General features: G+C 39.0%; 1 long non-coding RNA gene across 1 annotated transcript; it reads right to left on the reverse strand.

Annotated features, from left to right (window-relative positions):
* Positions 1–7,961: 7,961 nt before the first annotated feature.
* LOC121667230 lies at positions 7,962–25,642 on the reverse strand. The gene is made up of 3 exons (XR_006016969.1): positions 25,555–25,642; positions 20,424–20,603; positions 7,962–9,170 (listed from the first exon to the last, which is right to left on the reverse strand). It is a non-coding gene; the product is annotated as an uncharacterized LOC121667230 (long non-coding RNA).
* Between the last annotated feature and the right edge of the window lie 745 nt (positions 25,643–26,387).

The raw sequence follows: 26,387 nt of genomic DNA on the forward strand, positions 1-26,387 counted from the left end.
TAATTAAATGCAAGGCATTCTTAACAAGGATACTAAATCTTTATTACATTTATCAAGGACTAAAGATAATTTCCTATCTGTTTTCTCTTGAAAAGATATGTTCTTGCCACAGACTGTATTCAACTACTTGATTTTAATCTGCCCAATGAAGTATTTTTCAGAAAGGTTTTTCAAATGTCTGATGTGATTTTAGTCTTTATCTTACAAGCTGACTACCTCCTGGCGTACAGCCTTAGAAATATGCCCACACAAGGAGAACCCCAACTCTGCATTTATACCAGGAATGCAGGCTTTAAAATACCTGTAAAGGTAACTCCTTAGTTGTAACCATATCTAGAGAAACAAAGTTCTACAGATTTTTGGGCACACATTATTTGTACTCCTTTTTTTCAGTAGGTTTATAAACTAGAAAACAATTTTTACCCACTTCTATTCAAAAATTACTAGTCTTCTTTCCTATATTCTGTTCAATTAAAGCTGACAGTGTAAGGAATGATTACATGGAGTAGCCAGCTTGACAAGCAATAATCTTTCAAACTGTCATTTTATAGAGCAGAAAATCTAAAGATCATTAATGTGGCTTAGTAATGTTGTTTCCCTTTTTAATTTTGGGTTATTATTTTTACAATTTTTTTTCTTGGAAATCTTGACCTACCGTGGTGAAACTCTTGCTCTGACTCTGCCTCACACACTGGATTTCCTTAGGAACAAGACATTTCTCTTACGTTGCCAGTTCCATAGATCTCTGTTTCTCTAATTTAGGACAGAAGTGCAGTAATTTTTTACTCACCTTTTACTTGTTGTTTGCATTCGGCATAAGTCTGGTCATCACCACTGTGGGAAGATAAATATTTCTGAAGAGTAGAAAAAGCGAAGCAAAGCAGAATTTTAAATATATAATGGTTCATCATGTGTCCCCATGTTAATATGATAGACAAGTGATTTGACAAAATGTGACAAAAGGGTAGGTACTGTTCCAGTCATGAAATGCATCCCTTTGCCTTGTAACTCCCAGCATGACTTGAGGAATGTGTAGATAAGTACTGGGTTCTTTTAACTTCCTGTTTAATCTTTTGCTTTGGTGAACAGATTACTCAATGGTGTGCCTTTATATCCCTAGTGATTACAAAACCACTTCAATAAATGGATAAAATTAGGAAATTCAAAGTCTTCTGAATGCCAATGACTTGAGGAAATAGCCAATCTGCCCTTGTCTCTTCTGGATAGATATTTTAATGTGACACTCACAGTTACGCAACTGTTCATGAAAGAGGAGTCAAATAGAAATAAAAAGTCCAGCTCTTCTTTCCTGTGAAAGCTTGGTGAAGAACAGCTATTAGTTTACCATCAAAAGTCTCCTAGATAGGAGACTTTGCTTATGCTGGAGACATTTTTAATTTAACATTTTGTAGTGCTTTGGTCCAAGATACTCATTACTGTTTACCTTCTGTGAGATAAGAATTAGGAGAAACGCAAAGCAGGCACCAAACTTGAAAGAATATAAAGAAGTTTATTAACAGACCTAAAAGAAGAAAAAAAATACCACACCTTCAGAACTCTTCTCCTCCCCCCACCTTCCTCCCTTCTCCCACTGACAATGTAAAAAGACAAACCTTAAGATGTTCAGTCTGTTTACCACTTCCGTAATAACCTTGTTCAGTCCATTTAGGAAGAGGAGTTTCTCTGCTTGCATGTGAGTCCCTTCCCCCCAACTTGCAGCTTTTCCCACAACTGCTTTCGAGGGTCCACTCTTGAAGGTTTTTGGGGTACAATTTTAAGGTTGAGCCATTCAAAAACAAAAGTTCTCTTCACCCATCTCTGGGAGCATTTCATCTCTAAGAACAGAGACCCTTCTCCTTCCCTGGGAGCAAAGGGTCTTCATCATCTTCATCGTTAGGACTATCTCTGGGAGCATCTCTAGGAACTGAGGTTTTCTCCTTTCCCATTTGGAGCAAAAGTCCTCATCGCTTCCATCTCTCCCTGTCCAAACTTCTGAAATTACAGCTGCGTCAGCATCTGCCTATCTCAGCACAGGTGCTTTTGCTTCATAAGTTGAACACTCCACCCCCCATATCTTCATGAAATTACAATGGGTACTCTGACATATCATAGCTTCACAACAGAATTTCAGCTTTAAGCATCTCCTCTTTCTCTTCCCTCAGGTTTTCAGCTCTTCACAGCAATAAAAGGGTTAATCTCACCTCGGCCTTGCAGCTGGAATGTGGCTTATTGCGGGGGGGGGGGGGGGGGGGAGCCGGGCCGCACCGGCTGCCCACAGCAGGGCTGTAAGGGGGTTCCGCAGGTGGAACAGGGCCCGCTGGCTCCAGGATGGCCGTGGCCTGGCCTGGCCTGGCCCAAGCAGGGCCTGGGCCGGGCCCACTGGCCCCTGCACAGGGCCTGCAGCCACCTGTCCCAGCACCAGAAACGAGAGAAAGTCTGCCTCAGGGTTTCTATTCTTAAGTGTGGATCACAGAGGTGGTCACAATTTTAAGTGGCTCAAAGAGCTGTCCATATTCAAACTGCCCAGCTGATAGGTTCTATCAAGTCATAGAGGAAGCTGTAAGCACCCCTTTGCAAGCCAGGACTATGCTTGCTAACCTATGACACATTTATTTTGGCACAAATCAATACATGAGAAACTGGGGAACAGAAGTTCCAAATCTTGACCTACAATAAGACTTTTCTCTAATTTTCTTTGAAGGTTTGGGTCACTTGTTGCTTAATTCCAGCACTCACTCCTTTCACTGATGTTAATGACTTCAGGCTGTTGTGGTCTGGTCAGTTGTTCAAATAAAACTGTTGAGACTTCATTTCTAAATGTCAGTTAGCCACATAACACCCAGAACAAAATTTAAGACTATTAGTTTCAATGCCGCCCTTTTTGAAGAGTGTATAAAAAGACTCAAAATGGCTGTAATGCTTAAAGCAAATTATCACATAACTGATCTGTGCACATTACTGTGTGTCATGCTTTTGCTCAGATACCACAGTGAAAGGCGCCCTGAAATGGAAATAGATAGATGTCATTCAGGCATGACAAAATACACGTGTAATAAATCATCACGGCCTTGGCCAGCGGCACCAGTGAAGAGGTATTTCTGTTAAGGTGAATGGTACTATTAAGCCTGTGGTGGGTGTGACCTGTAACAGAAGACCTCAGTGTACTAAAACTTACGGGTTTTAAGATCTTCTAATGTTACATGAAGTTTGCTACACATTTCCAAACTTAGATATTGCACCAAGTTTAGACACTTCACAAAACCATTTTACCATTTCCTAGAATTGCATGATATTTTTCTGTGTGGCTATATTAATCAGGTTATATTTTATAATTTATAGATGCATAAAATATATAATGTATACTTTTTTTTAAGTTCCAATCTATGCATTTTTTATTCTAAATGAGCTTCAATTATACACTCTGGTGTTTGCCTAACTTCTGTGAATTTTGTGCAAGGACTCATTTTTATATTTGTGGTTTGCATTGCTATCTAAGGAAACTTATTTGTTGTAGAAATTATGCATTTGGCTTTGTCTTCTTTCTTTCCATCTCTACTTTTGGAGTTCAAGATCACATGAAAAGGGGAATTGGGAAAATTCAAGGGTAAGAGAGTATCTGCAAGGGTAAATAGCAAAGATTTTCAAATTTCTGTTTCTACTTTTCTGGATGAAGAGAGTCTGACAGGATGTTGCACACCTGCTCTGCCTTTATCCTTCTTTTCTTTAAATCTTTACACACTATTTACATTGACTTTTTTAATACAAGCACATAAAATCCAAAGTAGTATAGGAAAAAGACAACCTTGTTTGCAGTTAAATAGACGTTACCCTAGCCAAGCAACTTTACAGGGGTAGAAATAAATTTACTGAGCTTTTGTTTCTGAGGCTTGATATGCAAGGTAATGAAAATCACACATGAATAAGTGGGTTTATGTTATGGTGGGGTAAATACCTAAGAGAAGGAACAAGTGATACATCTGACAATGAATGTTACAATAGGGAAAGTATCTGTGATTCTTTACCTGTTACAATTCACTAAGTTTTGCTATTCCTTGTACAGACTAGGAAAATGTTAACTCCTTTTTGGACACTAATTTACATTGTTTTACAGCAAACTTGGACACATTTCTTTGAAGGTGTCCTGTGTTCACCTAAATATCAACTATCTAGCAACATTTTTGAGTATTAAGATTCAAGTACTCATAAAGGTGTGCTGTTGCATACGTGCATGCATAGACATGAATGTATCTTCATATAAGTTTGTACATCTCTGTGGGTTTTTTCTCTTTTTCTTGCTTTATTTATTAAGAGGCCATTCCTTCAATCCAAGAGAGGCTTGGTTTATTCTAACGAGTATAAAAGTAATATTGATAAATCAGGAAACGTACTCTGCTTTTTGTGGCTTTAAGAAGGCATATAATGTTATTAGTGCTTATTGCATTGAATAAAGAAACTTCCAGAGCTGATTGTCTCCAAAACTTTACAATGAGTTGTTAGGCACAGGCCTAGCTTGAATAACAATGTAATTTAAATGCCATAACATAAATAACAAATATTTAATATTAGCATAGTAAAATAGATTTTGTTCATGTTTTTAAATTGGGGAATTTTACTTCCTTGGTAAGCAACTATGTAATGTTCCCAACTACTGTAGTTCGAGTGCAAAAATCAGTCTGGTCTACCAATATGAATAAAATTGAAACATTTGGATGTATTTTTACCACAATTCTACTTCCTAGTTCTGTGTGTGTATATATCTGTAATACAGACCCCACCAATTTTTTTTTTTTCATGCAGATGATTAAAGAAGGGCTGGGCAATACTGTCAGTTTCAGAGGAGTCTGCCATTACTGAATTATAAGCAGATTTAATTATTCTATCACAAAAAGCTAGGAGAGAAAAATAAATACAGCTACTGCAGACAGAAACTCTGCAACTCTAATTGCCAGAGCACACTAAGAGCTTTCAAATAGTAAGTCCTTAAATAATAAATTGATATGGGAGAGAATAATGACACCCAGGTGTGAAACCTTAACCTGAGAGTAGTGCTGCATACTCAATGACATAATTGCCTCTATTACCATATTCTAGTCTATCATGGGCTTTTGAGTCATAGAAACTGGATTGAAATGAAAGACAAAATATGTTCAAACCACAGGTGAGATCTGAAGTAGAAATATATAATAAAACCCAGGTAACTAAATTGCTACTTGAGTTTTGAAAGCAGGCTGGGTATTATGTGAAAAATTATATTTAAATGCTATTCACAGCCTGACTTGCTCCCACAAAAGCAAGGGTTAAGAAAATTCACACTGGGAACAAAAAGAGCCTTTTAACAAAGGTTCTCAAAAACGCAGTAGATTTTTCTCATTTCATTACGAAAAGCCTTCTTGTTCCCAGGTACATTTTTTTCCATGCAATAGCTAAGTCTGTTAATCAATCTAAAAAATATGAGCCTGTGTAAAGTGAGTACTGCATTTTCATGTATATTTTATACTTTTTTCTGTGTGGTGTTCAATGTAACAGAACATGGAAAGGAGCTCTTTCATTACGTAGACCTCATCACATCTCAGCACTGATACAGATGTTAACTCACCAGTTGCCATTCTGAAATACATTCAGCTACCGAAGAGCAGAACAACAGGACTGTAATATGAGTGATACCAGTGTTCTCCCTAATGGCATCTTCTGGAAGGAACATACCCAGTAGAAGCAGGATTGGGGAAAGGTGTTATCATACTTGCCCTGTTGAGGCAAATTCTATCCAAATAAAGTACATTAGCAACAAAGAGAGCTGATTCTGATGTTTCTGTGGACATAACTAGCTGCAGGTGTTTTCTGTCATACCTACAAATGAGGCCACAAAAAGAAGTGCATGAAAATTTTGGTGAGTAAGAACTTGACATTTGGAGTGCACCAGAATTTTAATCTAAGAGCTATGACAGCTTTCACGTTCTGCTGGAGGGTCAAAACTACAGAAATAATGCAAATTCCCCCACTCCCCAGGAGACACAGTTTTAGATTGCTAAAAATACCTGTGAAGGTTACTGAAAAGCTGATAGTTACTGTCAACGTTGTATCTGTATTGTAGAAACTCCTGTTGCTATTAAATACAGCTTAAGTGTGCAACCAACGGGTGATCCTTGTTTTCAGAAATGTTTTTATGTATTGATTTGATATACATCTCCCCTGTCCCCATAATGGTTTGTCAAAGGGTTTTGGAACTTAAGATCTGGATTCTTAGAGTAAAAGATATGACAACCCTATGCCCATGGGCCTTCCCTCACTGAAGCAAGAGGTTTAAAAAGTTTCTTTCTGCCCCTACTGGTACAGGACCACTCCTGGTTGCAAGTTCTGCTATTGCTACGGTTAGGAAGAGTCATGTGTTTTAAGACACAGTTGTTCTACAGAAGGAAACAGAGGGTTCAAGAACATCCTTGCGCATCACTGGCCAAAGAGTGTGAGCTGGAGGTGTTACTGAAGACACGGAATGAATTTAGTTGTTCGCTGGACTCTGAAGGAAACAGCAGCTATATCCTATAGGTGTCCTGCTCTGGCAGTCTCTCTGGTTTCTCAGCTTGTGTCATAGTGAGGCTCAGAAAAAACACTGGTTCCTTTTGTTATCTTAAGAATTTCTGTGTTTCCAAGGGTTCCTGCAGATGAAGGTGCTGGGGAAGAGATGATGTTATTCTTGTAATGATTATAGAACATGAAGGAATATGTTATAGTTAAGCCCCACTGAGTTTAGCAATCTTTTATGGCTTAGGTTCTCTTAATCTGTTCAGCTGAGTCCTGAATACAAAATTCCAGACCTGCTCTGGAGACTATTCTTCTCACTTCCTGTAATTTAGGCATCTGTCTTTACCTTCTAGCTTCCTTGCTCAGGTTCCTGTTATACTCTTCCTTTTGTTCCTACTGTAGATATGAAGCACAGACCAAGAAAGGACCCTTTGAGTACAAGAGTATTTCATTATTCAATGTATTGTCGTGCAGAGTTTTCAGCATTAGTTGTGTTCATCATGACATTCCAATTTGTAAAGGAGCTGATAAATACCTTGCCTATTTCAGTACAGGCTGGATAAATGATGTAGTCAAAGGATTTAATTGTTAAGTGGCTTCTGGGTTTGGGCTAGATTTCCAGTACAAGAAAAAATTATTTATAAAAGATGGATGCTGTGAAAACATATTCTGTTCTTGGTTACCCTTTTAATGGGACAGTGGGAGTTCTGTGTATTCAAGAGAGGAGTGCAGCCTTCAGGGTTTTTTTTTCCAAATATTAGAAGCTCAGGGCCATGTGCAAAGTTGCATGCATAATTACACATTTAATCTGAATGCACATTTACTGTGATTGCAAATGCAAATCAGGCTGTGTGCATGGAAATAGTCAGTTGAGTTTCAATACCTGAAAATCACATGAAGTCACAGTAATTGTGCATGCAGATTAAGCACACAGTTGGGTATATATTTTTGCAAGTGGCCTTTTGCTTCAATGCTTTGAAAATGAGACCCTCTGAGCTAGTCATGAATGGGTGTTCCTTGTTATTTTCTTTTTCTAATGGCATTGCCAAAATTAGTGTACAACACATAGAGTAGATCTTGCATTCATTATTCTATAATTTGAACTTTATCAGAGATGCTTTCCAACATCTTTGTTGGGAAGAATGGCTTTTTATATCTGGGGCACGTTTCCAAGGAGAGTATCTGGGTGAGAAAAAAATACAGTAATACTGGAGTCTTTCACATCTAACTCATTTAGTTCTTCTATAGTTTATTTTCATGGCTATGTCTGTGTATATATTTAACCCAAAAATAGTTCTTTTATGTACAAGATAATAGAAAATGTTCCCCATTTCATGTGACAGCAACCTGATCTGGAACAAAAAGTTGGAAATCTGTACAGCAAAACCAAATGAATTTATTAATATGGAAACAAGACAATAGCCAAATAGAAGGGAAAAAATTATATATAAATGATGATCTGATTTCTATTTTCAAATATTTTCTTAAACATGGAAGAAACATAAATTCTTCTTACTATTTTCTATTTCTTCACTCTGTTTTCATTATTAATTGACCATAATCTGACATTTAAAAAAAAAAAGAATGCAAGGTGGGTTGGCTGATTCTTACTCACTTTCAAAAGAACTCTCTACCCTGAACTGTTAAAAGGATAAAAAAGAAAAATTTGAAAGACAAAGAATAAAACTTCATTTTGAAATAGAAATTATTAAAAATTTCCCTTCCCCTCCCCTCCATAGAAGACCAAAGAATATTGAATAAAGAAAGACCTAAGCAAGAACCAGATCAGTGTAACTTGAAACAAGTTATCAAACTGTCCATAAACATCTGAAAAATAACTTGGAGATTACTAGAAGACTCAGACATTTGATATGTTCATCAGAAACAAAGGTAGTCAAAGCCAGGCAAAGCCTTCTTGCAAGACAGTAACAGGATTTTGGTATGGTAAAGGTAATAAAAAAAATACTAAGGTAATCAATAATAACAGCAACACTAATTTGATATAGAAATGTGTGATTAACTGATAGCTAGATTGGGAAGTACTGTTCTGATACCAGTAAAATGGTATGAATATGGGAAATAACACTTATTCAGAGGGAACTTACCATTGTTCACAGCTGAAAGGAAGGAATTTTCCAAGTGTGGCATTTTAGAAAGAGGCAGTGATGTAGCTGAACATTTCCAGTCCTTTCCAGTCCTGTCTTTTATTGTACCCCCAAAATAATAGACAAATCAAAACATTTTATTTCATCAAAACCAAATAGAAAAATTGAAATGATTAATTTTGACATATCCACATATAAAGCTTAATTGAAATTGACATGTTCCACTTGGGGAAAAAAAAAGCCAAGTTGACAAAACTTCATCTTCTGATGTAAAACTGTTCCATCAAAGGTGTTTTGACTGGTTGTAATTTTCAGCAAACATGAAGCCATTACTTGAAATGCTTTTAAAAATCTTGCTGATAACCGCTGAAGACAGGCTGGAAAATAATATCTGTCTCTCAGGCTAATGACAGCCCCTGCAGCTTGGTCTTCATGCAAATGAATTCAAGACTGTAGATACCAGGATGTGACCCTCTATGTGCCCAGACAGAGGTCTTCTGCCTTTCAGGGGCTGCTGATCTGTCGTCTGCTGCTAGTATCAGCTACCTATGCAAAGTTCAAAAAGGAAAAATTTATATAGTTTAAAGAAAGCAGGATTGGGAGAAACTGTTGAATGAATGTGATTTTGGAAAGGTCTGAAAGTACTGTCTTAATAGTTTGAGAATTATACTAATCAAAGAACCCATTTATTGTTCAAGGGAAATTATTTTCTATTATTACTTCTGAGGAGTATTAATCTTTTGATAGAAGGCTTTTTCTGTGTCCTCTGCTTTGGGTGGGAAGAAAACTCATTCTGTTAGGGGATTTAGGCCATAAGAAAATACGTGACCCCAGATACAGGACACAGTGAAGAAGACTCTCTTTTATCCTCAACAGTTCAGAGAAGGGTTCTTCTGCCCCACAGTGATTCTGCATCTACACCTGCTTGGCATATATATATACACACACCAGAACTATCAGGCTTCCACTGCACACTTTGAATTATGAGGTGTAAGCAGTAAATTATCAGGAAACACTGATAAATTGTCGTAGATTTCTTTGGGTAAGAAGATTATGTACAGGTATGGAAACCAGATTAAAGAATGCCAAGACCTGGGGTGAGGACCTGAATTTTTAGTGTTGAAGAGAAAGCAAAAGGCCAACTAAAATATCTTTTTATGCCGGGAAGTAAAGGAAAGGTGGCAGAAGTTATGTTTACAGTAGGTAATGTACCGGTCATTTGCTGGAAATAGTTAACAAAGATTATGAAGAGTTTTCTCTCCTTACCAAAAGACTGATCCCATCTTAAATTATTGAAAGTAATTCAAATGTACTTCATGTCAAAGAGTGATATATGGAACCTGTAAAACTCCTGAACTTCCCTTTACACATAATGAGAAAATAATTTAATAAAACTGCTGGTGAGAGCTCTGTGACAAGGTATTCCTCAGGCTAACCTGTATTGTAATGTTGTGATGATTTTTGGTGTTCTAAGGTTGTAACTTTCTCAGAAATTGCTATTATTTTGATTCAACGTGGGATAAATTTCCATATGCTTTTCTCCTACTTCCAAAGTCCTTTTCAGGAATAAACCTCTTGTAGGTTATGTTCCTTTTTCTCACTCTAACAGGTTGGCTTTTGAAAGTTCTGTTTTCTTAGTCATTTAGGCATTACATCGTTAAGTAAAATAAAAGTATTTTCATTGAATGGGTGATTACGGGGGAGAAAGAGGAGAAGAAATAGTTTGGCAACTTGATATACATGTCGATATAGACACAGATATAGATATAGATATAGATCAAAAAAAAATAGAAGTGTCAAAAAAAGATAAGAGAAGTACAAGATGATAAGAGTTTTCAAAGTGTCCTGTTGGGAGGAGCTGGAGTCTCCATATCCCTGGACAATCTTTTCATATAATCCCCAGAATGTGTGACTCACTTCCTCCCACAATCAGGATTTGATTTCCCATCAGTTCCAGAGCCAGCACACCCTGGAAAATTATACAGCTCCTACACAGAGACTGTGTTTGAACTGCTGGAGAGTACCATCTCCTCTTCTACCTGGACAACATCCCTATGTTCTAGAAGACAACCTTATACCAGAGCTGACTGCTCTGCCTCCTCTCTTCTACATTTTCTGGTTGGATTTTTCTTTTTTTTTTATTCTAGTTGTGTTTTCACTGTTAAGTCTTTCAGATGTTTCAGGTATAAAAATAACTGGCACTTAAGTATCTTCTAGCTCCTAAATGGGACATAAAGACTTTTGGTCAGATATCTGGCTAACACTTAGACGTTTTCATGGTTCTAGGAAGTCATATTTTGGCAGAATCTGGAATAATTTGATTAAAATCCATATTCTTTTAATGAAAAATATTTTTTAAATAATCTAAAGAGTAATTCAAGTATTTTGAAACAAGATTTTGGTTTAAGCCCAGGCAAAAACTAGAAGCACAGCCACTCCCTGTCTCCTCCCTAGTGGGATGGGGAAGTTCATTGGAAGGGTAAAAGGAAGCAGATTTGGGGGTTGAGATAATGATGGTTTAGGTAGGTAAAACAAAAGCTGTGAATTCAAGCAACACAAAACAAGGACTTACTTCACCATTTCCCATGGGCAGGCAGGTATTCAGCCATCCCCAGGAAAGGAGGGTTCCATCACACGTAGTGTTGACTTGGGAAGAAAAATGCCATAACTTCAAGCACCACCTCTGTTGGGGTCCCTTCCCCCCTGCCGTGGGGTCCTGGGAGAGGGGCCGCGGGGGGAAGGCACAGGGTTTCCCTAGCCCCTGGTCAGCCTTGTTCCCCATTGGTTGTCTTGTGTTCCCCTGTGTGGGCAAGGACCCTCGGGTCCCGTGATTGCCTCAGTTCCTTGGCACATCCTCAGCCATGTGGCTGGAGAAATAAACATCTCTCTGAAACATCTACCAAGAACCGGTCCATATATATTTCTTTTCCACCGGCCTCCTTGTTTGATACGCATGTTACAGTGTCCGCACTGTAACACACCTCTTCCTCTTTCTTATTGCTAAGCATGATGCCACATATTATGATATATCCCTTAATTCCGTTGAAGTCAGCTGTGCCAGGTATGCCTTCTTCCCGCTGATGGTGCACTCCCAGCCTGTTCACAGTCTGAGAAGCAGAAAAGGCCTTGATGCAATGTAAGCGCTGCTCAGCAGCAAATAAAATATTTCCTATGAAAGTGTTTTCTGAATGGAAATGAATTGTTCCCCAAATCAAAATTCTCTACAGGAAAACTTCCATTTTAACAGTAAAAAAATTTCATGTGGGAAATCATTGTGATTTTTTCCCCAAAATGTACAACATGTAACACGATCTGCCTAGTCTGCAGGGAAGCTGAATCCAAATGAAAATGAAAATAGAAGTCCTGTGATGTCCCTAAGCAGATTACAGTAAAATATTTTGAATTTGGAATGCTAAAATATTCTGTCTTGATCTCAAATGCTGAAAGGAAATTTGGGTAGTTTGAATTTTCATTATGATTCAAAACAAAGTCAAATATTTTTCTTGAGAGCAAGAGAAATTACATGACATCAGACAAGGGCTGATGGATAGAAAACAACAAGGGTAAAGGAACTAGGAGGCAAACTTGGTATTAATTTTTGTTGTTGGATGCATTAAAAGGCCATCATGTCAGGCTGGGAAGCCTGAAGAATTGTTTCAAAAATTGAAGGTGGTAATCTAATTGTCTGGTAGTATTTTTGAGGGTGTTTTTCCTCTGGGGAGGAAATACAGAACTGGAAATAAATGCATACAAAGTAAATAAATTTAAAAGAATTTATAAAATACTTCTATAAAAACAAAGCTTTGAACAATGTCAGATGAATATTGCCTGTAAATATTAGAAAGTGAAGCTATGCCTTCATCTCCAGAATCCTCATTTTGCTTCTGGCTGAAGACCTGGTACACCATATGTGGGCAGTCTGACTCCAACCCCCCCATTACACCTGCAGATAGGAAAACTGTTTGAACTTGCAGTTAACTACTCCTTCAAATAGAATGTGTAAAAGGTACAAGAAACCTCTGTGGAATCCATATTATCAATCATAATATGAAAAGAATGAGTCCCCAAAGATAAACAACTTGGCATGGTAGGGCTGGTATTTTGTTAAAGGCCTTGTTGCCCCCAGTAAGAAAGGGTCTATTAACTTCAAACACATGGAACCACAACAATTAAATTAGGTCACTCCTCATGTAATAGTTTCAAATTTCATAAAGTGCAGCTTGTGGTTATGTCATGTGTTTCACATTGAAAGCCCTAGTTGACTTCCCAAACTCTTCAATACTACCAGTATTGAAATATCACTACCAGTGATATTTACCATAGCTTGACCACAACATTTTCCAAGCTGATGTTAATAATACATACCCAGTCTTGTAAGTCTGACCATCTTTTCCTTCTCAATAATCAAATAGTTGTGGTGTGATTGTGGGTGACTTAAATGTATGAGTGCCTTGCTGTGAGGATGAAAAAGGCAGTGATAAGGTCCTGGCTTAATTATGGGTAGTGATAATGGGTTGTTGAAAGCATCCTTTTAAAAGGGATGCAACTGCAAAAGCTTACTTAGGCAAGAAGAATGAACAGTCTCTAGAGAGCAAATACAAATAACCTAATTAGTTTAAATTTTTCTCCATTGTCTAATAAATTTAATTTCATTTTCTTCTCTAGGGCATTGGTTGGAGATGGTGTGTGTGCATGACACAGAAAGATTTTTAATCAGAGTAGAGCTGTTTGGGTATCATTTGTTATGAAAACTCTTGGATCACAAATCATTGCTCAGCAAGTAAATAACTACACAGAACAAGAAACTTTTGGGTTTTGTTGTAGTATGTTACTATTTCCAGAATGAGGCTCTGTTGAAAACAGAGACATTGGCATGTCCATTCAGCCTGCTTTGTTTCATTTAATTAATTTTGTTTGCAGACATAACAAACACGTTACTTATTTAGTTTATTCTGTTGTTAAGTAAATACCAAAACTAGGATACATTTCTTTTTGTCCTTTGATTTAGCAATAATGTATTTCAGGAAGACAAAGGCACTTCATGAAAACTGGAGTAAAGATCTATGCTTCATCTTAGGTTAAAATATTTATTAAAACATAATTTGAAATATTTCAGTAAAATTAAATGAAAGAAAAAATATTGAGTTTAATATATTTATTGAACATAATTTGAAATATTTCATTAAACTCAATACTCTGCTTTTCTTTCATTTGATTTTACACTAGTGTGATATCCTCTGTAAGTGCTATTTTACTATCTATTGCATGCATCTTTCTGAAGAGTCTTTGAAAAAAGAAAATCAGAAAAACTTATATTATCAAACAGTAATTGTCAGAAACCAAATAATCTCCTGCCTGTAAAGAACCTGAGTCCTAGCTCCCACCCTGCCCCTAGCACCTGCTATTATCATCTTCTTTGGTTTTGGGGCCTGTACACGTGTCTCTTGCAGAGCTTATTCTATCGATCTGCAAATTAAATAATTTGGCTTTCAGCATGTAATTTCAAAACCTTAAATTTTTATTACCTTCTCACTGCATTTTTAAAAATGTCACAGCATTTTGTTACCCGGATGGTTTTTGCAAGTCAAGCCTTCAGTGAGATTACAAGTTTGTGAATAAAGGATCATTTACTGAGTAGTAAATGCTAACAGATACACACTGACTTTGAAATGTAGATTTAAGGTAAATATTAGAACACTTCACTGTACTCCACTATCACCTCCCAACATCAAGTCACAAGCACAAATTTTTCAGTGATAAAATAGATAAATATGTTCCAAATCATCATGTGTTGCTGTCTGCAGATTTTTATTAATGATTTTTTTTGGTTTTTCTTTGTCTTGATCAACCTTTTGTCACCTTAGCTGGTCCTTTGGGTCAATAGATTTATGAAAAAAAAGTTATCAAAATGCTCATGTATCTCTAGCTCTATTATTGTCCTATTATCTCCTTTGGAACAATAAGAGGGTCATAGTTTTCTCTTTCTCTTACAGTTCATGTCCCTCTACGGGTTCTGCTAATGCAGATAGGTGTTGATGTACCTTCCTCATCTTCACAGGGAACCTGAAGAGATTCACCACAGAGGACAATGAAATACCAAAGCAGCAGCTTTGGAAAAGTAACCAGTTGTTGTCAGTTTAGATCAAGGCACAGAAATGAAAGGGCTCGAATGAGGTCTTGGCAAAGGCATTTCTAAAGAAGTTTGTACATGTATGATAAGAGGTTAGAGCTGTAGAGGGGATTTGGAAATGTATATTCTTTCTTAAGCTTTACTTATCATCTGAGAAATTATTTTGAAATATTATTTTAGTAACTAATTTTGGCCCAGCTCATGAAAAAAGGTGTCTAGATGTGTAAATTTGAATGCCTGCTTAATCAAAATTCTGTAGCCCAGGCTCAAAGTTGCCATGTAAAAACTATCCTGCTGTGGTGGTCTAACTTTGGAACAGCCTAAACAGAACACAACCTCTTTGTCTGAAGTTTCACTTCCACAACTGTCTTGTCTCACACTCCAATATAAGTCTCAGTAGCAGACCCCCAGTCCTCCTGCATTTTCACTGTGCGTAGTTATGGCTACTTTAAAATGGGTCAGTTGAAGGAAAACAAGTTATTACTAGGCTAGGTGTACACATTTGTTAAAGTAGTGAGTGATTACACAAAGCCTGTGTTTTTCCAGTGGTACAGGTTTGCATTTGCATTCCCTGGAATGTTGTAGCAGTAGTAGTCAAACCAGTAGACTATGGCCCAGGTTGGAACTGGGGGTAAATTCTAATCCCCAGATACCCTCTTCTAGAGGAGTAAAATACCAAAGAAATGGGTTATTGCAAATCACTAAAATTGTGCCTTATTTTTAAATTTTCCTCATAAGTTGCTGATGCTATAATACAATAATAGTATAAATGTTTCAAAAACAAAAATGCAGGGTCTTAAAAGTGAACAGTACGAATAACTACCTAGTGCAGTGAGTTTCTATTTGATAGGAGCAAAATTTAATGAAAAACCATGCTCCTGAGAACAGAATAGAACAATTATGATTACTTAAGATAAAACTAAAAAAAAAAAGGTAAAAGGGTGAAATAATGCAAAGGAAGTAAATTTCAACATAGACATTAACATACATAAGAAATATGTTTATAATATATAAAACAAAATAGTAAACTTAGCATTATTACAATACAAAATGTTATAAGCAATTGGGGTTGCTTGTGACCCATGGACAGTCCAAGAGAAATGTATGGATAGAAGTAGTGGTAAAGCTGCTTCTACCTAAGCTGTACTTCTAAAGAGAAGATATTCTTTCTGAAATTCTACACTGTTCAAGATTTATTGAGCAATACTAATACTGCATTTTCAGTCCTATTATATTCCAGCTATTATATTCTGTAGGAAGCTATGAGATGAAGGACATCATTTTCCTTAAGAATTATCATCCTTTTGCAATTGTAAAAGTGACATGTTAAAGGAAATAGGGGATCCCTCATGCATCTACAGAAACAAAAGAGTTTGAATGGAATCCTGACAACTGTCTAGGTAATTTGGTTAGAGAGAGACTGTGTTTGTAAAATATGACTACTTCGACATTAAAAACAAAAAGAAGAAAAAAGAGAAAAAAAGAAAAGGAAAAAAAAAAAAGGAGCTCCTTTATTAGGCATTCTTCAATTCCAGTCTATAAAGAAGGGACAGCACAGGTCTGAAAATAAGATTTCAGTTATGCTATCACATGTGTGTAAGAGAGAAAGGGGTTGTACAGGGGACATGGTGTCACTGTACCATTACTGTGAAATAAAGGCGTTTCACAGTAATAATATTGCAACAGCATAGTAGTTCTACTGGATATAACAAATGTGTGGCAAATTGCATTATTATGCCATCACTTTTTCTGTGAAGTATTTTTTTCACAAATATTACTTAGAAACTGGACTACAGGGAAAACTAACTCAGTACAAGTGAGGACTTTTCCAGCTCCCACTGAACTCACTGTAAAGAGTCCCATCAGCTTCAGTGAACCTTATAGAAAACAAATGAACTATGTTTTTATTTACAGCTGGGACTCATGCAGCTCAGAGACACAACTTGAAACCTGTAAGTGTCAATAAAGGAATTCTATGATAAGGGCTACAAACAAGATTGAAAAAAAAGATTTAAAGGAAAAGCTCCATATGGTGCAGATACACAGAGCAGCTATACAAGAAGTGGAAAAAACCCATGGCAGCATCTAAGATCTCTTTTCCTCAGGGCAAATGCAAAGCACAAAGCCATGCTAACCCTTCACCTCTAACTACTACACAGTGGTATTTTATTCCTGCATGCCTTTTCCCACATGAGGATATGTATAAGCTGATATTGCTCTAGAGAAAATAAATCCTGTTTAATATAATTAAGACATGCACACGTTCATGCGTACATCTATATTCCTGTGAGGATGCTTGTACAAAAAACTACTTACACCTGGAGGCACTGGAGTGAACGACTGAAAGAAGATGTAGCTTGTCATGTTGCTGGGAAAATTCTAACATATTCCAGTGTTGGGGTCCCTCCCCCGCCGTGTAGCCCTGGGAGAGGGGCCCTGAGGGCACAGACACGGGGTTTCCCTGCCCCTGCTCAGCCTCGTTCCCATTGGTTGGTTTGTGTTCCCTGCACGGGCAGAAGGACCCTTGGTCCCGTGACTGGAACAGTTCCTCGGCAGAGCTCCGGCCATGCGGCTGGAGAAATAAACATCTCTGAAACATCTATCAAGAATCTGTCTGTCCATATATATTTCCTTTCCATGGGACGCCTGGTTTGATATATGCGTGTTGCAGTATCCCCACTGCAACAAATGGTAGAGAATGCGGGCAGAACGAGCCCCGATCCCTAAGCGACTGATTTGTGTGAGTAAACCCTGAAACTTTGGATTCCTCTTCTTGGTTTTGCTTTGCTATTCCGTATCTAAACTATGGAGGAACAGTGGGAAGACTCTTGGCTCTCCGAGCCACATATGGACATTTATCTTAAACTTAAAACGATTCTTGAACAACGATTTGTAAATTTTAGCTTGATTCAAGCTCAAAAAGAACTGAAACACTTCCTGGCATGGTTGTTTAAGAACTTTTTCTATGTTTCTTGGGATTTAATTATTACCAAGGGCTTTTGGAAAACCGTTTGGACACAGTTAATACTGGAGTCAAAATATATGCCGATGGAAGAATATTTTCGTGAATATTATTTAGTTGCTGAGACTGTTGAGCAATGTCAGCTGTGTCCTGGTGAAGGGAAGCCTGGCGCAGGGACCGTGCGGCCCAGGCCACGTGCACCGAGCGCTCTGCGAGCAGCAGCGAGGCAGTTCCCGCGTGCGGGTGGAGCCACGCGAGCCGCAGTGTCGGTGGTGGAGCGAGGCGCGGCGGGAGCGGCGGGACCCAGCGGTGCCCGCCCGGCCCCGTGCAGCGTGTGGTGGAGCGAGCCCTGGGAACGCCCGGCCGAGAGAGGCGGCGTGCGGGCGGCGGCTGGCAGCGGTGGCGGTGGAACGGAGCCGCGCCGAACCGAAACACGCACTGGAGCAGGGCGCGGGGGGATCGTCGCTCGGGGGCCTGGCCGAGATGTGGGTGCAGCGCCCGGCAGCGGCAGCGAAGCTGCGACCAGAGGAGGCGACGCACGGAGAACTGAGCGGTGCGGCCCGGCCCGGCCCACGCAGCCCCGAACGCGACCCCGGGAAGAGCGCGCAGGCACCAGCAGCCCTGACAATTCCAACACGGGAGCGACCGAAAGAGAGAGCAAAGACGCAGCGAGACAGAAAACAGCAGCCACTCGGAAAAAGGAAAAGATCATAGTAACTAAGACCTTAGGGATAGTAAAATGGTATCATGTTAAGCAAAATTATGGTTTTATAACAAGGTGTGACAACCAGCAAGACATATTCGTGCATAGAACTGCTATTAAAAAGAATAACCCTGGAAAATGCATCCCAAGCTTGGGAGATGGAGAGGTGGTAGAATTCAAAATTATATGAGGTAGAAAAGGGTTACAAGCATCGCAGGTCACTGGGCCTGATGGTGTTTCTGTGAAAGGCAGTATATATGCAAAAAATCGTAGTCATGTTAGACAATATCTCCATTGTAAGCCCCCCGTACAGTTTCCCTTTCCTAATCCCACCTTTCCCTTTTACCCTATGTCCTATTACCCCCAGTGTATTCCCAATCAGTTTTTTCATCCATGGTTTCCCTCACAAAACCATGCTTTTGCCAATTGTTTCCCCAAAAATCCCTTTCCAATGCCGAGTGGGGGATGAAAAGGGGGAGGGAAGAAGTTAAACCCTCTCCTGCCTCAGTTTCCCCACAAAGCATGCTCAGAGAATTCTGTCTCCCTTCTGTCAGCCCTAAGATGTTCCACAGAATCTGATTGGACATTTAAAGACTCAGGAGGGTGGCTTGTTTTGTTTTGAAACTGTTCTTGTTATGTTTATCCAGTTGTTTTCATTCTCCTTTTATTAAAATAAAACGGGTGAGGTGTTGGGGTCCCTCCCCCGCCGTGTAGCCCTGGGAGAGGGGCCCTGAGGGCACAGACACGGGGTTTCCCTGCCCCTGCTCAGCCTCGTTCCCATTGGTTGGTTTGTGTTCCCTGCGCGGGCAGAAGGACCCTTGGTCCCGTGACTGGAACAGTTCCTGGGCAGAGCCCCGGCCATGCGGCTGGAGAAATAAACATCTCTGAAACATCTAGCAAGAATCTGTCTGTCCATATATATTTCCTTTCCACGGGACTCCTGGTTTGATATATGCGTGTTGCAGGATCCCCAGTGCAACACTCCAGTGCCAACAAATTCGTGGTTTTATCAGCATTAAATATTTTAGGTGACTATTTCTCCAATTTTACTGCACTAACAGGGCAAGATTCTTCTGGAACCTTAGTTCATATACTATCAACATATACTACCATATACTATCTCCTGTTGGTATCAAAGCAAAAAAAAGGAATTCATTCACCATTTCCCATTGTCAGGCAGGTGCACAGTCTATGTCCACCTTCCCTTGCATCCTATCATCAGATGACAGGAAGGACAACACCACATCCACTTCATTCCACCCATAAGGAAGTTGTAGACAGCAGTGAGGTCACCCCTCAGTATCATCTTCCCTTAGCTGAACAAACCCAGTATCCTCACCCACTCCTCATAAATCCTGCCCACTTGTCCTTTCATTATATTTGTTGCCCTCCTTTAGACACATTCCGAATCTTTTCCATTACACTTATACTGTTGAGCCCAAAACTGCACACAAGGGGAGGTTGCACCAATGCTGTGTATAAGTGGGACAATAACTTCTTTTAATGAGTTATTTTTGCTGCACTTACTGCTGAAAGCCTTCAGTTCCCTTTTTGCATTTCTGCTCTCCAACCTCTTGTCTCTGGTCTATACATACCCCTCCCCAGGTGCAGAATCCAGCATTTGTCCTTGTTAGATTTCACACAGTTGGTGATTTCCCAGTGTTCTAATCAAGATGTCTCTGTAAGCCCTCTTTGGAATCAGTGATTCCACTTAATACATTATCAGCCATAAACTTCGTGTGCACTCGACACCTATATCCAGGTCACTGATAAAAATGCTGAAGAGAACTGGCCCTAAAACTGAGCCCTGGATTAGCACCCATGTCTTACCAGATATTACCCCATTCACTTCAATTCTTTGAGCCTGAACGTTCACCCAATCGTTCATCCATTTTATTTTATCACAGACCTAAGACAATACTCTCAAACTGTTCAGGCCCCAGGACTCGAGTGCCCTGGAAGCCCTGGGCCTTGCAAAACTGTCAAGACAGTTGTGTAGCTTACCTTATCCACATCCACTTAGCAAGATGCCTCCTCCATGATGAAAGGGGAAGCACTGTGTAGAGAAAAGAGGGATCTCTCTTGTGCCCTGGTGAATGCTACTTCCTCTCTCCCCAGGTAAAACTCGCGGGTGGTCTGGTAAAAGGGCAGCTCAGGCGAGTTGACAGTGCCTTATCCACTGCGCTAGGGGAAAATAAAACCAAAATATCTTTATTTCTCTGAGTTATTTTATTAATATTTCTCTGAAGAAAATAACTTTTATTTTGAGTATTCTCACTGTACACTCAATCCACAGTTTCTGCCAGTTCATTTTATGTACTTTATTTGTCATAATGGATATTAATCTACTTCAACTAAAGAGATTAAAACCTAAGGAAAGGCAACAGAAATCTTACCACCTACATCTCTCTGGAAATGAAAGTTGACAGGAAATATTACATAAGAAACTAAACTGATCATTATGAAAACAGCTGAAATAACAGATGGTACTGGAAAGTAATGCATTTTTTTAAATGACATTTGTATAGGGCCTACAGATGTAGTCTCAAGAGGATGTCAAGCATAGAGAGCAGTTGACAGAATGACAGCAAAAGATCTGATATGTTTTAATGCAGATTTGCCTTTCCCCTGCCTGTATGTAGGAAATAGCCACCAAATATGCAGCACTCTTTTCTAATGACTGGAAGGCATAATGAGAGGATTTAACAAGAAGGGTTTTATTCATTTCAAGTGGAAGCTTTTGGATGTGAGATTGATTTACTTATACCACTTTTAGGTCTGGCTGGTGGTCTAGGAGACTCCCTTTCATCAGTTTGTTCCATTTTGAGAAAACAGTTTTGTTTAGATTCCGTAGATGTAAGACAATTCTGAAAGGAAAAGAAGATGAAAACAGAAGGGACAGCTACTTTGTAGTAACTAAGTACTAATTTCTCATGGTGCTGTATTTTCCCCACTGCTTTTTCCTATTAATCGTCTGCACCTTCCACATGGGCCCCCCTTCCCCTGTCCCTAGTCCTGGCCACTCCCTCAGGTTCTCCCTATTGGTTTCTGTACCCCAACTCTGCCCATGTACCAGCCCTGCACTCTGAGAAAAACCCCCTGCTGCCTGACCTGGTGGTCTCTCTAGGTCACTCTGCCTCTGGGAAGCAGTGGACCAACATGTAAAAATAAAGTTTCCTGATGGAGAGACCCTTCTCGCCTCCTTTACTATCACTGTGTTGCAGGGCCCAGCTAACTGGAGCAGGAGCTCAGGGCTGTTCAAAAGCACTACGTGGGGCGGAATGACCGCCCTGCCCTAAGCAGCCACGCTGTGCTCTCCGGGAAGGTTGTGGCTTGCTAAACCAAACCAAGCAACGCAACAATTTCTTATGAATATTTTTTAGAGAGTTACATCAACTTTCAGAAAGATTAGACATAGCCTGGCTTCAGAGAGCAGTAATGGCAAACTATCTTCATTTATTCTCATTTCAAATGCCACTGATTAATAATGTCACCATCTGATGAACTACATAGAAAGGCTTTCCACTGTACAATGACTAAAACACAGTGCATTTTCTAGAGACCTGAGGGAACTGGCCATAACTCAAGGCTTCCCCTTTCCAACCTGTGTGCCACATCCTCTCTCAGCAAACTTCTTAGATGAGAACTCAGCTTCAGTATCTTTGGAGTTTCCATACAGTGGGATAGCTTTCAGGCGGCAGGGTGGTCACCATCACTGAGTCAGATCGCAGCTTTCTAGATTGTAAAAGGTAGATATGGCCCCTGACACTCAAAGAAGAGACTGTCAGCCTCTGGAAAAACTAGTCTAATCATAAGACCTGGCAGGCCATGACCAAAGGGTGCTATCGGCCTTCTGTACCTGTTAGGAGAAAATGCTGGTTGATGTTGTGGGGGTTTTTTTGCAAGGTATGAGGTAGACCCTGCCCTGAATATTGTCTTTAAACTGTAGCCCTACCTATAAGATGAGAATGACACTACTCATTTCTCTCATCCTTAGTCTCTTTATATACAGTATGATCTGTACTTCAATGTATGTGTGAGAGACTGAAGACAATAGTGCTGATGGCAGTTGGTATTGTTGGCCCTGTGATACCCTTTCTCCTGCATGCATTGTAAAAATAATACTTTTTAATTACTATTTAACATTTTGTTATCTTTAGATCTCAGAGTGTTACACAAAGAAATATTATGGCCTCTATTTCCAGATGAGGAAATGAAGAGGCAAGTGAAAAACACGTAAAAGCAAGTATACCATGGAAGCGAAGTAGGGGAGGACAGAGAGTCCATTGCTTTCTCTGTTAGGATGACCTACAAAAATAAGATATTTTTGTCTGCTTCTACCTTCTTGAGGGGAGAGAAGACTGCTGAACAGAAAAGCTTGAAGATATCTCTAAGTGATATATTTTTAGTGGTTTTAGTAAAGTATGTTTTTGAGAGATGTTATATGTGTAGATATCTGCTAATGTTCCATAAATCTGTTTGAATAAGTAACTTAATTATTGCTCCATATCTTGTTTAATATAAATGCCTTGTTAGTTAGATTTAAGACAAGCTAGCATTTTATTATTTGGATTTTTTCTGGAGGAAATTTTACTAAAAGTATTTTCATTATTTTACTGTTGCTCTAGATTAATTAGACTATGAGTTAAAAAGTATCAAGGTGTTTCTGTACATTTGTTGCTTTTTAGCTGTGACTATGTAGTGTGAATGAACACGGAATGATGGTAGTGCTACTAGGACCAGGAGGGATCAGAGACTTAGGAACTGGATGTTTCACAGAGTCAAATTGGCTTTACCAGCATGAGTTAAATCAAGGAGCCCTTTTGAATGAACATTCATAGTCACACAGGTAACACTCATGTAGATGAATAAGAAAAAAACCTGAATACCTTGGTCTTCTGGCTCATTGTGAGTTGGTTTCTTTCCAAAATACTTTGGTCTCAACCACACCAGCAGCGATTTTTTAATATAAGTTGTAATTTTCCATCTCTCACTTACTCAAAGATCACACACTGGCCAAAACTTTATCAAGCTATTACTAAAAAATCAATATGCTGCTTATCTCCCTGAATCCTCTTCTGTAGTCTTAATTACAGTAACAATGAAGCCAGTATTGCAAGAGCCATCTGAGATGGACTATTCAGAGGATCATTATGTTTGTACTCATTATAATCCTGGTGGGATGAAATTTTCTTTCAAGAGCATTGAATGTTTTCTTGTGCAGGTTTGAGTGGTTGCTCACATTTTAAACATGCTGTGTAAAATCTCTATTTGATATCTGTTAGAATAGGGCAATAAATACATACCTATATAGCCTTTACCAGGTGTCAGCTTGACCTTCCAGTTCCCACTCCCTGAAAATCTGAAAAGTGTGTGTACAAAGTATTCCAGGTTGGGCGATAAAAAAATGAAGAAAAGCTATTGCACAAGCTATGAGGAACAGAAACATCTAGTATATCTTTGCTAGACTGTACTGCCTTAAGAAGACAGTATCTTCTCAATGAAAATCAGTTCTCTTCTCACACTGAAATAATATTTCAAAAATGTCCCTTGCAAGCACTCTGTAAGCCATGAGACTACACATTTTTTTCTGAGAGTGTGGGGAGAGAGGCTAAGAGAGTACATGGATAAAATACAGAACCAGTCCTTTCCAAGAACACTCTTTGTAGCCCTCTTTCAGCGATGATGACGTCTACGAGGACTAGTGGTTAAAAAAATTTTCCTCATTCAAGCATACTGTGTGCACACTATCGGCATCAGGTTGTAGTCTTCTCTTTTGGTTTTTGAACAACATCTCCACAGGAAAAAATGCCCTGTAAAATGCTTCTAGTGTGCAAATCTGGTATCTTGGAAAAGTGAATCCTCATCCTAATGCATGAAAATCAGTGGGGACATTGACATGATCCAGCGCTAAGATTTGTAATCAGGAGATTAGGTAGAATTTACAGCTCTGGTTCCATCTCCTTTCAGGCAAGCTACTGTACTTCTTTAGTGTTCACTTATTTTGTCTCAGATGACTTATTGTGTAATTGTTTTCATCACTAAAATCTAGTGGAGTAAGTACTAGACTAGTAGGGCTAGATCTTCCACTGTCAGATGGTCTCATTAAACATCAGACTAAGCTTAGTCATATGTATAGACTCCCATACATACTAATATCAGGAAGTTTTCACCACGCTTTGACGAACTTTGCAAGTAGTTCAGTTGCCTTCCTAGTGTGTTGTGAAGAATTAATTTTCAGTGCAGCTGCAATCTTTTTAGTGACTGAGAAACAAGTGTGAATGCTGAGAATATATTGTGATTCCTTATCTTCATCCATGAGAAATTGCAACTGCCACAGATGGTGTTGCAACTTCAAACCCTGCTGGCACTGAACAGCACTGTAATGTTAATTTAAAACAAAAATGTAGAAGTCAATTCAGGATGCTGCTGAATGGCATTGGAAAACCTTTACTATACTGAATGAAAGAGGTAGGCTAAATTGTCAAGCAAATCTTGGTTTTATGGGCAAGCTGTTTTTAATAAAAGGATTTGGAGTTTTCTTCTAATTAGGTTAATTTCTTCTTTCAAAGTGTAATAACTAGAATAAAGGGAGACATGAAGTGGGTCTAAATATTTTTGATTGCAGTAGTAATTTGTTAACTGTTTACCAATTAATTATTTTTGTACAATGACTGTATCTCTTGCTGTGTCTTTTGTAAAGTCTCATGTATGTTGTACTATTTTGCTAGCATTTGACATAAAAACCCCATCAATTGAAAACAGGACTAGAACTATATTTGAAACATTAAAGTTATGTAGAGAATAAGATATACAATTTGGTATTTCACAACAAGAAGGACACTTCAGTGAAGACTTACATTATAGAAAAAGACAGGCACCTGTGATGTCTTTTGAAATGTTCTAAAAAACATTTGTTACAAAACATTGCACCTTAGCAGATGGTGGGGTGTCTTCTTATTAAAAAAAAAAAAGATTCCTATTCATGGGCTGAGTTGAGCCATGTTCATGGTTACTGTCACTGTCATCTGCTAGGGACTTAATTGAAAGCATGTGATTGTTCTATACGGCAAGAACATCATCATAAAAACAGACAATTTACTGTGCAGTAACAGTAAAATGCACTAACTCTCACCTTGATGACTGAACAATGTCTTCACTCTGCAATGAAATGGTTCTTTCTTCAGCGTGGTCTCTCCCCACACCACTGTGCTAAAAGTTCTTTACCGACACCCCACTGGTCACTGGTCCACCGCCCCTCCCCTCCCTTCTCCCATTGGCCCCTGTTATGTCACTCAACCTTGCCTCTGCCCCCTAGCCCTCAAACTATTGGCTTCTGGTGCTCTGCCCGCCCCTGGAACCCTTTGGGATAAAAACCGTGCGCAGGCTTTCGTTCTTGGTTCTTTGCCTCTGTTGCTTTCAAGTGCGTTGGTTCCATTTAATGCCTCAGAATTGCATTCAGAGAACCCCTCTCACCTTTTCGTCTCCGGTTCAGGCTTAGACTGTGTGTGTGAGTGGCTGTTTGCAACTACCTGCGAGGGTGAGATTGTGTGCACGCATGGATGCTAGCAGAGTGCCACCTAAGTGTCTCCATGAGGGACCCTGTGGAAAAACGTGGCATCAATCCACTGACACCCTCCCTACAATATAGGTTCTCCTAATTTATCTTGCTTATCTAAGGTTTGATGGAAAAACTGTGGTTGGGGCTTTTTGCCTCTAAGCCCCCATTCAAACTCAGTGAGCTCAGTGTGCCAGACCCTTCATTTGAGGAAATGGTTAGCAACATATTTGTGAACTATATAATTCTCAGCTAAAGAATACAATAGTACAGAACAGAAAGCAGATGTTAGAAAGTCTAATTTTGTGGATTGGAACTGTTCTTAATACAAAATTTTTGTTGTATCATTCATATGATGATATCCTATTAACCATATACGAAATCATAACTGCAAAATTACTGATCAAGGA

Source organism: Corvus kubaryi, unplaced genomic scaffold (genome assembly GCF_017639235.1).
Source record: "Corvus kubaryi isolate FWS band 111438036 unplaced genomic scaffold, C.kubaryi_AGA036_p1.0 37357, whole genome shotgun sequence".
Lineage (NCBI taxonomy): Eukaryota > Metazoa > Chordata > Aves > Passeriformes > Corvidae > Corvus > Corvus kubaryi.